The sequence below is a fragment of the Triticum urartu genome, chromosome 4 (assembly GCF_003073215.2).
Source record: "Triticum urartu cultivar G1812 chromosome 4, Tu2.1, whole genome shotgun sequence".
In the NCBI taxonomy this organism is placed as follows: Eukaryota; Viridiplantae; Streptophyta; class Magnoliopsida; order Poales; family Poaceae; genus Triticum; species Triticum urartu.
The window spans coordinates 487,983,498-487,995,869 of NC_053025.1; positions in this window are offsets into that span (position 1 = coordinate 487,983,498).

A 12,372-nucleotide genomic window follows, 5' to 3' on the forward strand; every position below is an offset into this window, starting at 1 on the left:
CTGGCGCCTTTAGAGGGCGGCTTTTGCTGACCTGGCCGAGAGCTTTTGAATCCGGCGTTTACTACCGTGCTCTTCGTGCTGTCTTCTTTGTTCCGGCGTTTGTTACTGCTGTTGCGCCGTGATTTCCCGTTTCCATCTCTAGCTTCAGATGTACTGGGGTCGCTGGTGCTGCATCTGGCTAGCCAGCTGTCCTCACCCGCGCAAAAGCGGGTCATGAGGCTTGTTAATGCTGCCATTGTTCTCGGCTTTTCTTGGCTGAGGTGTCTGGTGAGCCATTCATCACGGACGCTATGCTTAAAAGCTGCCAGGGCTTCGGCGTCTGGACAATCGACAATTTGGTTCTTTTTAGTAAGAAACCTGTTCCAAAGTTTTCGGGCTGATTCTCCGGGCTGTTGAGTTATATGGCTCAAATCGTCCGCGTCCGGAGGTCGGACATAAGTTCCTTGAAAGTTTGCCCGAAAAGCGTCTTCGAGCTCTTCCCAGCTTCCTATGGAGTTTTCGAGGAGGCCTTTAAGCCAGTGACGAGCTGGCCCTTTGAGCTTGAGGGGTAGGTACTTGATGGCGTGGAGATCATCTCCTCGAGCCATGTGGATATGGAGGATATAATCCTCAATCCAGACCCCAGGGTCTGTTGTTCCGTCGTATGCCTCTATGTTTACGGGTTTGAATCCCTCTGGAAATTCATGGTCCAGCACCTCATCGGTGAAACATAGGGGGTGTGAGGCACCCCTGTATCTGGGTGTACCGCGATGTTCGGATGTTTGTTGTGTTACGTTGTATGCTGGGGCGCGCTTGCGTGGTCCATAGATGGATCTGGTTGCGCCGTCCTTTTGGTGCGAGCCCTCGCGTGGATCGCGTATTGGCTTGTGAATGGCGTTGTTTGCCGCTCGATGTTGGCCGTGAGGTCGTCTATCCGGCCAGGTGGCTATTTTGATTTTTGGTTGTGGGGGGTCTGAAGCCTCCTCATCGAATTCAGGTAGCAACTTCCGCTTTGGGTAGCTCTTGGTGGGGCGATTGTCGCCGTACCTCGCTGCTGTGTTGAGTACTTTACTCCATCTGATTTGGAGTGTGTCTTGCGCAGCCTTGAGCTTTTGCTTTTGCTTTTTCAGACTCCTCGCGATGGCAACAAGCCTTTGACGGGCATTCTGCTGCTCCGGGTGCTTGTCCGGTGTTATGTCGTCCGGACTATTATCTTTGACAGAATTGGTTTGTTCGGTTTGATTCTCCGTATTGCCATGGTCCGGCAGTGGTTCTCCCTGCTCCAATGCTGGGTCTGTATGATCGTTATTTCTGCCGAGGCGGGATTTGGGGCGGCGCTTGCGCCGCCGCTTTGACTGCTTCTCGAGGGAACAAGCCTTCGGTGCGTCCTTTCGTTCCTTGCCGTCGTCTTCTTTTGGTGTGTCCACCATGCATACGTCATATGGTGAAGTGGACGTCCAGCGCCCTGCAGGCGGTGGTTCCTCTTCGCCTCCCGCATCGTCGTCCATACCGTCGATGTCTTCGGAGTCGAAATCGAGCATGTCGGTTGAGTCATCGGCAGTGGCTATTAAGTGGGTGGTGGGTGGACGTCGAATTTCTTCGTCGTCCGAATCCCAATCCTGTTGGCCATAATCCGGCCAGGGCTCTCCTGACAAAGAGAGAGACCTTAGTGAATTCAGAATGTCGTCGAAGGGTGAGTGCTGAAAGATATCCGCGGCAGTGAATTCCATGATCGGTGCCCAATCGGATTTGATTGGCGGGGGCGCGGGCGGTTCGCAGTCAGAAAAAGAGTCTGACACCTTGGAGTCACGGGCTGTGCAGAGGATTATGCTGGTGTTCGGCTCGATCGCCGTTGAGACTGCAACCACTGAGGCGGTGTCTAGCCACCCGTCCTCGATTGGAGCAGTTGGCTCCGAACTAAAGGTCGGTGCTGATGTGGGCTCGGCTTCTGGGTTACTGTTCGACGACTGAGCTAGGTCATACCCATTGCGACAGTGCGGCGCGCCCGGCTGTGGCTCGAATCCGTCGAAGATCAAGTCTCCGCGGATGTCGGCCGTGTAGTTCAAACTTCCAAATCTGACCTGATGGCCAGGGGCGTAGCTTTGAATCTGCTCCAGATGGCCAAGCGAATCAGCCCACAGTGCAAAGTCGCCAAATACGAAGATCTGTCCGGGGAGAAAAGTCTCACCCTGGACCGCATCGCTATTGATGATAGTAGGAGCCATCAAGCCTAACGGCGACGACACAGAGGAACTCTCAATGAAAGCACCAATGTCGGTGTCAAAACCGGCGGATCTCGGGTAGGGGGTCCCGAACTGTGCGTCTAGGCCGGATGGTAACAGGAGGCAGGGGACACGAAGTTTTACCCAGGTTTGGGCCCTCTTGATGGAGGTAAAACCCTATGTCCTGCTTGATTAATATTGATGATATGGGTAGTACAAGAGTAGATCTACCACGAGATCGGAGAGGCTAAACCCTAGAAGCTAGCCTATGGTATGATTGTATGTTGTGATTGTTGTCCTACGGACTAAAACCCTTCGGTTTATATAGACAGCAGAGAGGGTTAGGGTTACACAAGGTCGATTACAAAGGAGGAGATATCCATATATGTATTGCCTAGCTTGCCTTCCACGCCAAGTAGAGTCCCATCCGGACACAAGACGAAGTCTTCAATCTTGTATCTTCATAGTCTAACAGTCCGGCCAATGGAGATAGTTCGGCTGTCCGGAGACCCCCTAATCCAGGACTCCCTCAGTCGCTGTTGCACATTGTGACAAATATTAAGCATGTTGGAAGGTCACTAAGACCACTAAAATCCCAATTTGAGACGCTCTGGCAATCTTGCATCGTTCTCCTCCTTGGTGGCAAAATTAATCCACAAAACATACTCATTGTTGCCGCCGGATATGAAAATCTAGACCCCCCTCGTCTTGTTGTGGCAATCGCCTAGTAGCGCATGAACACACCGTCACCTGCGCGCTTGAGCAGAGAACCACCATATTATCATGAAGCAAGCGAACTTTGTTGCCCACATACCTGCATACAAGATCATGGACATCGAGTCACCACTAGAGACTGCGACCCGACTAGAAAATCCACCGTCGTTGCATAGTCATGCCTTCTGCCGCAAGCCACCATTCATAGATTGCATCACAATGCTGAAGGCTACCATAGGAAAGACCTCCCTGCCAACGCCCTGATCAACTAGTGTTGGGGCTTAGCCTGATTACTAGCTAGTCTCTAGTAGTGGATAGAGGATGGGAGGACAAAGAGGTAGGACATGATGACTTATGTTTGGGTGGTGGTTTATTAGGAAGGGAGGATAAGGCTAGAGGTGGCAGTGACAAGTGACTATCATGTCAAGAACACTTAAGTCTAGGCGATGAATATGCACACCCACCCACTCAACCAAGTCAACTAGTCTCACTCCTAGGTGTTATGTCTAGTTGTACTGATTGGCAGGTTTCCCTTTTATCTTTTTAGCCAAAGTACATATTTCTATATAATCTCTTAGATAGTTTAGCCAATGTACATGATGACACGTAGATGCTTGTTAATGAGCTCACAGATTGGGGATCATTTTGGTCCAACAAGAAAGATGTGGTGATATCAATTTAAGGAGTCTTTGGTCTTAGAAATGGACGCACCCTTAGTTATTTTACAAAAGTAAACGTCCTTAGCAGCCACCGGGATGACAATCCCCAGGGGTTGTCAATCCCCTCTATTATGCATGTATGTGTGGGAGTTTTGTTCTGGATGAGGAAGATGTATCAAATGGTTAGGAAGAAGGTCCCGTAAACCCATTAAGGCCACTCATAAGCACATTCAAAAGGTACACGACCTTTCGACCATGAATCACAGTTTGAGTTTCATTTGCAAAAAAATCATGACTAAAAGTTGTTTTTTGAAGCACTAGTGGAAAAAAGCCTAGCTATGGCATGCCAAAAACAGCCTTGCTCGCATAGACACACGATGCAACTAATATGGCGCCATTGCTAAAATGTAGTGGTGGCGTTGGAGGACACATCAGCAGCATCCTACATTGTGCTGACATATCACTAGTCCAGTGCGAGCACTAAATTCATCATAACTCTGGCATGCTTGCTCGTCCAATGCCAGCAAATGTTTTTTTGGTAATAAAAAATTGAAGGAAATATGCCCTAGAGGCAATAATAAAGTTGTTATTTTATATTTCCTTATTCATGATAAATTTTTATTATTCATGCTATAATTGTATTGATCGGAAATCTAAATACATGTGTGAGTACATAAACAAATACCGTGTCCCTAGTAAGCCTCTACTAAACTAGCTCGTTGATCAAAGATGGTTAAGGTTTCCTAACCATAGACATGTGTTGTCATTTGATAACAGGATCACATCATTAGGCGAATGATGTGATGGGCAAGACCCATCTGTTAGCATAGCATAATGATCGTTCAGTTTATTGCTATTGCTTTCTTCATGTCAAATACATATTCCTTCGACTATGAGATTATGCAACTCCCGAATACCGAAGGAATACCTTGTGTGCTATCAAACATGACAACATAACTAGGTGATCATAAAGATGCTCTACAGGTATCTCCGAAGGTGGTTGTTGAGTTTGCATAGATCAAGATTAGGATTTGTCACTCTGAGTATCGGAGAGGTATCTCTGGGCCCTCTCGGTAATACACATCATAAGCTTACAAGCAAATGACTAAGGAGTTAGTCTCGAGGTGATGTATTATGGAACGAGTAAAGAGACTTGCTGGTAACGAGATTGAACTATATATAGAGATACCGACGATCGAATCTCGGGCAAGTAACATACCGACAGACAAAGGAATTATGTATGTTGTCATAAAGGTTCAATCGATAAAAGATCTTCATGGAATATGTAGGAATCAATATGGGCATCCAGGTACCGCTATTGGTTATTGACCAGAGAGGTGTCTCGGTCATGACTACATAATTCCCGAACCCGCAGGGTCGCACGATTAACGTTTGTTGACGCTAGAGTAGTATTGGGATATTTGATGAGTGGCAACAAATTGTTGTTTGGAGTCCTGGATGAGATCCCGGACGTCATGAGGAGTCTTGGAATGGTCGAGAGGTAAAGATTTATATATGGGAAGTCATATTTTGGGTTCCTGAAAAAAGTGCAGTTTTTTTGGTATTATACCGGGAAGCTTGTAGAATGTTTCGGAGGATTCTAAAGGGGTCCGGAAGTCCACAAGTGGGTCCACCAAGACCCAAGGGCTAGCATGGGCAATGGGGAGGTGCCCTGGCCTTATTGGGCTAGGCGCACCAAGTCCTCAAAAGCCCATGTGGCCAGGGAAGGCAAAAAAGGAAGGAGTCCTAGTAGGAATAGGATTGGATTTGGAGTCCAAGTCCTCCCCCCCTTAGCTGCTCCCTAGGGCTTGGAGGGGCTGTTTTGAACGCCCACGATGCGGCTATATCTCCCACGTGTCGAAGCACGACTTAGAGGCATAACCACATTGTAAGCAATGTCGCAAGTGAGGTAATCTTCACAACAACCCATGTAATGAATAAGGAAAAGAGGTACATAGTTGGCTTACACTCGCCACGTCACACAATAGCATAAATATCATTACATTCATCTAGATACAAGCAAGGTCCGACTACGGAACCAAAATAAAGAACAACCCCAAATGCGACAAAGTCCCCGATCGCCCCAACTGGGCTCCACTACTGATCGTCTGGAAAGGAAACGTAGTATCTTCCTGAGTCCTCATCGAACTCCCACTTGAGCTCAGTCGAATCTCCTGGAGCGGTATCATCGGACCCTGCATCTGGTTTTGAAGGAATCTGTGAGTCATGGGGACTCAGCAATCTCACACCCTCGCGATCAAGACTATTTAAGCTTATAGGAAGGGTAAAAGGTATGAGGTGGAGCTGCAGCAAGCACTAGCATATATGGTGGCTAACATACGCAAATGAGAGCGAGAAGAGAAGGCAAAGGCACGATCGAACAACTATGATCAAGAAGTGATCCTAGAACAACCTACGTTCAAGCATAACACGAGACCGTGTTCTCTTCCCGGACTCCGCCGAAAAGAGACCATCACGGCCACACACTCTGTTGATTCATTTTAATTAAGTTAAGTTTAAGGTTTACTACAACCGGACATTAACAAATTCCCATCTGCCCATAACCGCGGGCACGACTTTTGAAAGATCAAATCCCTGCAGGGGTGTCCCAACTTAGCCCATCACAAGCTCTCACAGTCAATGAAGGATATTCCTTCTCCCAAGACAATCCGATCAGACTCGGAATCCCGGTTACAAGACATCTCGACAATGGTAAAACTAAACCAGCAAAGCCACCCGAATGTGCCGACAAATCCCGATAGGAGCTGCACATATCTCGTTCTCATGGCACACTCAGATGAGTGCTCCGTACAACTAAAACCAAACCTCGAGTTTCCCCGAGGGGGCGCTGCAAAGGGCTCTAGTTTGGACCAACACTCAAAGGAGCATTGGCCCAGGGGGTTTAAATAAAGATGACCCTCGGGCTCCGGAAACCCAAGGGAAAAGAGGCTAGGTGGAAAATGGTAAAACCAATGTTGGGCATTTATGGAGGAGTTTTATTCAAGGTGAACTGTCAAGGGGTTCCCATTATAACCCAACCGTGTAAGGAACGCAAAATCAAGGAACATAACACCGGTATGACGGAAACTAGGGCGGCAAGAGTGGAACAAAACACCAGGCATAAGGTCGAGCCTTCCACCCTTTACCAAGTGTATAGATGCATTAGAGTAGACAAGATATAATAATGATATCCCAACAATAAACATGTTCCAACAAGGAACAAACTCCAATCTTCACCTACAACTAGCAACGCTATAAGAGGGGCTGAGCAAAGTGGTAACATAGCCAAAAAACGGTTTGCTAGGACAAGGTGGGTTAGAGGTTTGACATGGCAATATGGGAGGCATGATAAGCAAGTGCTAGGTATCATATCATAGGCATAGCAAAAGAGCGAGCATCTAGCAAGCAAAGATAGAAGTGATTTCGAGGGTATGATCACCTTGCCTGCAAAGTTCTCCGAGTTGACATTAGCTTGGTCCTCGTAAACGTACTCAACGGGCTCCTCGATCACGTACTCGTCTCCCGTCTCTACCCAAAGCAAGAGCACAAGCAAAGGGAGACACAATCAACCACGTGCAATGCACAAACAACATGATGCAAAACATTCATGATATGCGCGATGGGATATGTGATGCATATGCATGTCTTGGAAGGGAAAGATTGAACCTGGCCTCAACTTGGAAAACCAAGAGTGCCACTGGAAAGAGGGGTTGATTTCGGTCGAAATCGATATAAAGATCACCGGAATCGGATGCATGGTTTGGAAATGACAATCAAAACAAATATGGCACCGATCTGCGATTAACAGCACGAGGCCCTCTAAATGCATCAAGAACAACAAGCTACTGCACTCTAACATAACAACAAAATACATGGCAGGGATCCACTCAAGATGCTTGACAAAAGATGAACACTGAGCTACGGCTAATTCACACAATAGCAGGTTCAAACAAGCATGTCAAAAGTGCAAAAGATATCAGGTTACAGACTTAGTGAAAATAACAACCTGCCATGAATTTAACATCAGGAAGCAATGTTTAGAGCATGATAACAACATGATACAGAAACATATCATGGCAAAGCAAGGCATGGCATGAAGCTACTCAAAGCATACAACAAAAGTCCCTTACTGACCATAAGCCAAAAGGGATCAGAAAATGCAATGGCATCCATGTGAACATAGCAATTATCGTTAATAGATTCAGACTTAGCAGAAAACTGGAACATGTCAAAACAGATATTAAGTAGGCATGTTTACGAGCTCGATGCACTCACCACAAAGCATTGCATGACAAACTAAGCATACACCCAGCAAATAGATATGGCATAGAAGCTAGACATGGCAAGATACAACCTCATAGCATGCACGGATCAACTACAACAACCTCGGCAAAAATGCTTAACACGTAAACATTCTGCCAGGAACATTTTATAGCAAAAGTAGAGCTCGAATGACTCAAGCTAGGGTGCTCCATAATTGCAAACAAATACATGGATGGATAGATCACAACAATATCTACAAAACATCCTTATTGATCATGCTCAAAAGAGGCATGAATCACTCTGTAGCAACAAGAACACATGGCATAAAAATATTATCAGGGCAATGACTTAGAATATTTCTAAGTCCCTGAAATCAGCAACATTATGAGAGCTACTTTGCATGCTTGTGCTAGTCACCACAGAGATCACAAAAATACATGGCATATACCCCTGTAAAGATGGCATGGCATACTTCAAAACTCATGTAGGGCTCAAGTTCATAGGAGGCACACATCAATCATGGCAAAAATGACAAAAGTCCAATTGCTGATAAGAATCTGAAACTAATATAAACTAGCACTCTTGCAATAGCATTTCGGGCATCAAGATTAGCTCAAATGAACATGATGCAATGAGATGAAATGAAGTACTCGTCGAGACGAACAATTTGATATCCTACATGCCCAAAACGGAGCCACAGATGCAGAGTTATAGCATGATGAAAAATGCATAAAAATGCTAGGGTTAGGGCAAAAGTCAACCCTAGTTTCCAGATCTGGATCCGGATCGGGGTACTGTAGCGGCGCGGAACTCGAGGTTCAACGGAGGGGATCGCCGGAGACATGGAAGATGGCGACGGAGGGCGGTTCCGGCGACGGGGCGGCGATCGACGCCGGGCGGTGAAGGGCGCGGCACGAAAGCCGAGGCGCGGGCCGGCGAGGTCGGATGCGTGCAGCGGCGAGCAGGCGAGGCGACAAGCGGTGGCGCCGGCGGTGACCTTGGACGGCGGCAGGGCGGCGGATCCGTGACAGGGAGGAGCCGGCCGGCGCGCGGGATCCGGGCGGCGGAGCTCCCAGGCAGTGGGGCGCGCGATGGGCTTCGGGGGGCCCGGTTCGGGCCGCCTGGGCTGGCGGCGGAGAGGGCAGCGGCGACCACATGGCGTCTCCCGATTGGACGCGGACGGCGGTGGTGAGGTGTCCGGCGTGGGACGGACACGTCCAGCACGCGGAGAGACGAAATTTTAGGGTTAGGGTGGAAGGGGATCCGAGATTTTCGGAGGGGGGCTATATTTATAGGTAGAGGGAGCTAGGAGGCTCCAAATTGAGCACGGTTTTCGGCCATGCGATCGTGATTGAACGCCCGAGATGATGGAGGAGGTTTAGGTGGGTTTTGGGTCACTTTGGAGGGGTGTTGGGCTGCAACACACATGAGGCCTTTTCGGTTCCTCGATTAACCGTTGGAGTATCAAACGAAGTCCAAATGGCACGAAACTTAACAGGCGGTCTACCGGTAGTAAACCAAGGCCGCTTGGCAAGTCTCGTTCCAATCCGAGAACGTTTAACACCCGCACACGAAAAGAGGTAGAAAGGGACACCGGATGACATAGGAGTGCCAGAATGCAAAACGAACAACGGGGAAAATGGTCGGATGCATGAGACAAACACGTATGCAAATGCGATGCACATGATGACATGATATGAGATGCATGACAAAGACAAAACAACACGAATACAAAAACCCGACACCGAGGAAATATCATAACTTAATGCCGGAAATGGCAAGAGTTGGAATACAAATATGGCAGGTTACATACGGGGTGTTACATGTTTCCCACGCCCCTCCACCTATATATAGAGGGGAGGGGGCGCCCCAAGATAACACACCAAGCCCTTGGCACCCCCTCTCTCCTGTTACTCCGTAGTTCCACCGCCTCGTCCCGGCGACGCTTAGCGAAGCGCTGTTGATACTCCACCACCACCATCACCACTATGCCGTCGTGTTGGTTGTGATCCCATCTACTTCTCCTATCTTGCTTGATGAATCAAGAAGGAGGAGACATCATCGAGCCACACGTGTGCTAAACTCGGAGGTGTCGTCCGTTCGGCACTAGATCGGTTGGATCGTGACCGGATCGCGAAGAGTATGACTACATCAACTGCGTTGTTAAACGCTTCCGCTTACAGTCTACGAGGTTACATAGACACACTCTCCCCTCTCGTTGCTATGCATCTCCATGGATAGATCTTGTGTGTGCATAGAAATTTTTTGTTTTCCATGCAACATTTCCCAATAAAGGCATCATGAGCCAGGTCTATGCGTAGATGATATGCACGAATAGAACACAAAGAGTTATGGGCGGTGATAGTCATACTGCTTACCACCAACGTCTTATTTTGATTCAGCGGTATTGTGGGATGAAGCGGCCAGGAGCAACCTTACATGTCCACGCACATGAGACCGGTTCCACCGACTAACATGCAACTAGTTTTGCATAAAGGTGGTTGGCGGGTGTCTGTTTCTCCTACTTTAGTTGAATCAAATTTGACTGCGGCCGGTCCTTGAAGAAGGTTAAAATAACAAACTTGACGAAACACCGTTGTGGTTTTGTGCGTAGGTAAGAACAGTTCTTTCTAGAAGCTCGTAGCAGCCACGTAAAACTTGCAACAAAAAGTAGAGGACGTCTAACTTGTTTTTGCAGGGCATGTTGTGATGTGATATGGTCAAGACATGATGTGATAAACGCTATTGTATGATATGATCATGTTTTGTAAGATATCTGACAACCGGCAGGAGCCTTATGGTTGTCTCTTTATTGTATGAAATGCAAACGCCATGTAATTGCTTTACTTTATCACTATGCGTTAGCGATAGTTGTAGAAGCAATAGTTGGCGAGCCAACCACGACGCTACGATGGAGATCAAGGTGTCGAGCCTGTGACGATGAAGATCATGACGATGCTTTGGAGATGGAGATCAAAAGCACAAGATGATGATGGCCATATCATGTCACATATTTTGATTGCATGTGATGTTTATCCTTTGTGCATCTTATTTTTCTTAGAACGACGGTGGTATTATAAGACGACCCCTTCACTAAATTTCAAGGTAAAAGTGTTCTCCCGGAGTATGCACCGTTGCTACAGTTCTCCGTTTCGAGACACCATGTGATGATCGGGTGTGATAGACTCTATGTTCACATAAATGGGTGTAAGACAGTTTTACACATGCATAATACTTGGGTTAAACTTGACAAGCGTAGCATGTACATACATGGCCTCAGAACACTGGAGACCGAAAGGTCGAACGCGAATCATATAGTAGATATGATCAGCATAGAGATGTTCACCATTGATGACTACCTCATCTCACGTGATGATCGGATATGGGTTAGTTGACTTGAGGGATGTCTATTTAAGTGGGAGTTCATTAGTAATTTGATTAATAGAACAAAATTTATCATGAACTTAGTCTTGATAGTTTTGCATATCTATGTTGTAGATCAATAGCTCGCGATATAGCTCCTATATTATTGTTTGATATGTTCCTAGAGAAAACTAAGTTGAAAGATGATAGTAGCAATGATGCGGACTTGGTCCGTGATCTGAGGATTATCCTCATTGCTGCACAGAAGAATTATGTCCTTGATGCACCGCTAGGTGACAAACTTGTTGGAGGAGCAGATGCAGACGTTATGAACATTTTGCAAGCTTGATATGATGACTACTTGATAGTTTAGTGCACCATGCTTTACGTCTTAGAACCAGGACTTCAAAAATGTTTTGAACACCATAGAGCATATGAGATGTTCCAAGAGCTGAAAATTGGTATTTCAAATTCATGCTCGTGTCGAGAGGTATGATACCTCTGACAAGTACTTTGCCTACAAGATGAAGGAGAATAGCTCAGCTAGTGAGCATGTGCTCTGAATGTCTGGGTACTACAATCACTTGAATCAAGTGGGAGTTAATCTTCCAGATAAGATAGTGATTGGCAGAGTTCTCTAGTCACTATCACTAAGCTGCTAGAACTTCGTGATGAACTATAATATGCAAGGGATGATGAAAACGATTCCCGAGCTCTTCGCGATGCTGAAATCGGCGAAGGTAGAAATCAAGAAAGAGCATCAAGTGTTGATGACCACTAGTTTCAAGCAAAAGGGCAAGGTAAAGAAAGGGAACTTCAAGAAGAATGGCAAGCAAGTTGTCACTCCCGTGAAGAAGCCCAAAGCTGGACCTAAGCCTGAAACTGAGTGCTTCTACTGCAAAGGAATGGTCACTAGAAGCGGAATTGCCCCAAATACTTGGCGGATGAGAAGGATGGCAAAGTGAACAAAGGTATATTTGATATACATGTTATTGATGTATAACTTACTAGTACTCGTAGTAGCCCCTGGGTATTTGATACTGGTTGAGTTGCTAAGATTAGTAACTCGAAACAGGAGTTGCAGAATAAATAGAGACTAGTTAAGGGCGAGGTGACAATGTGTGTTGGAAATAATTCCAAGGTTGATACAATCACCATCGCACACTGCCTCT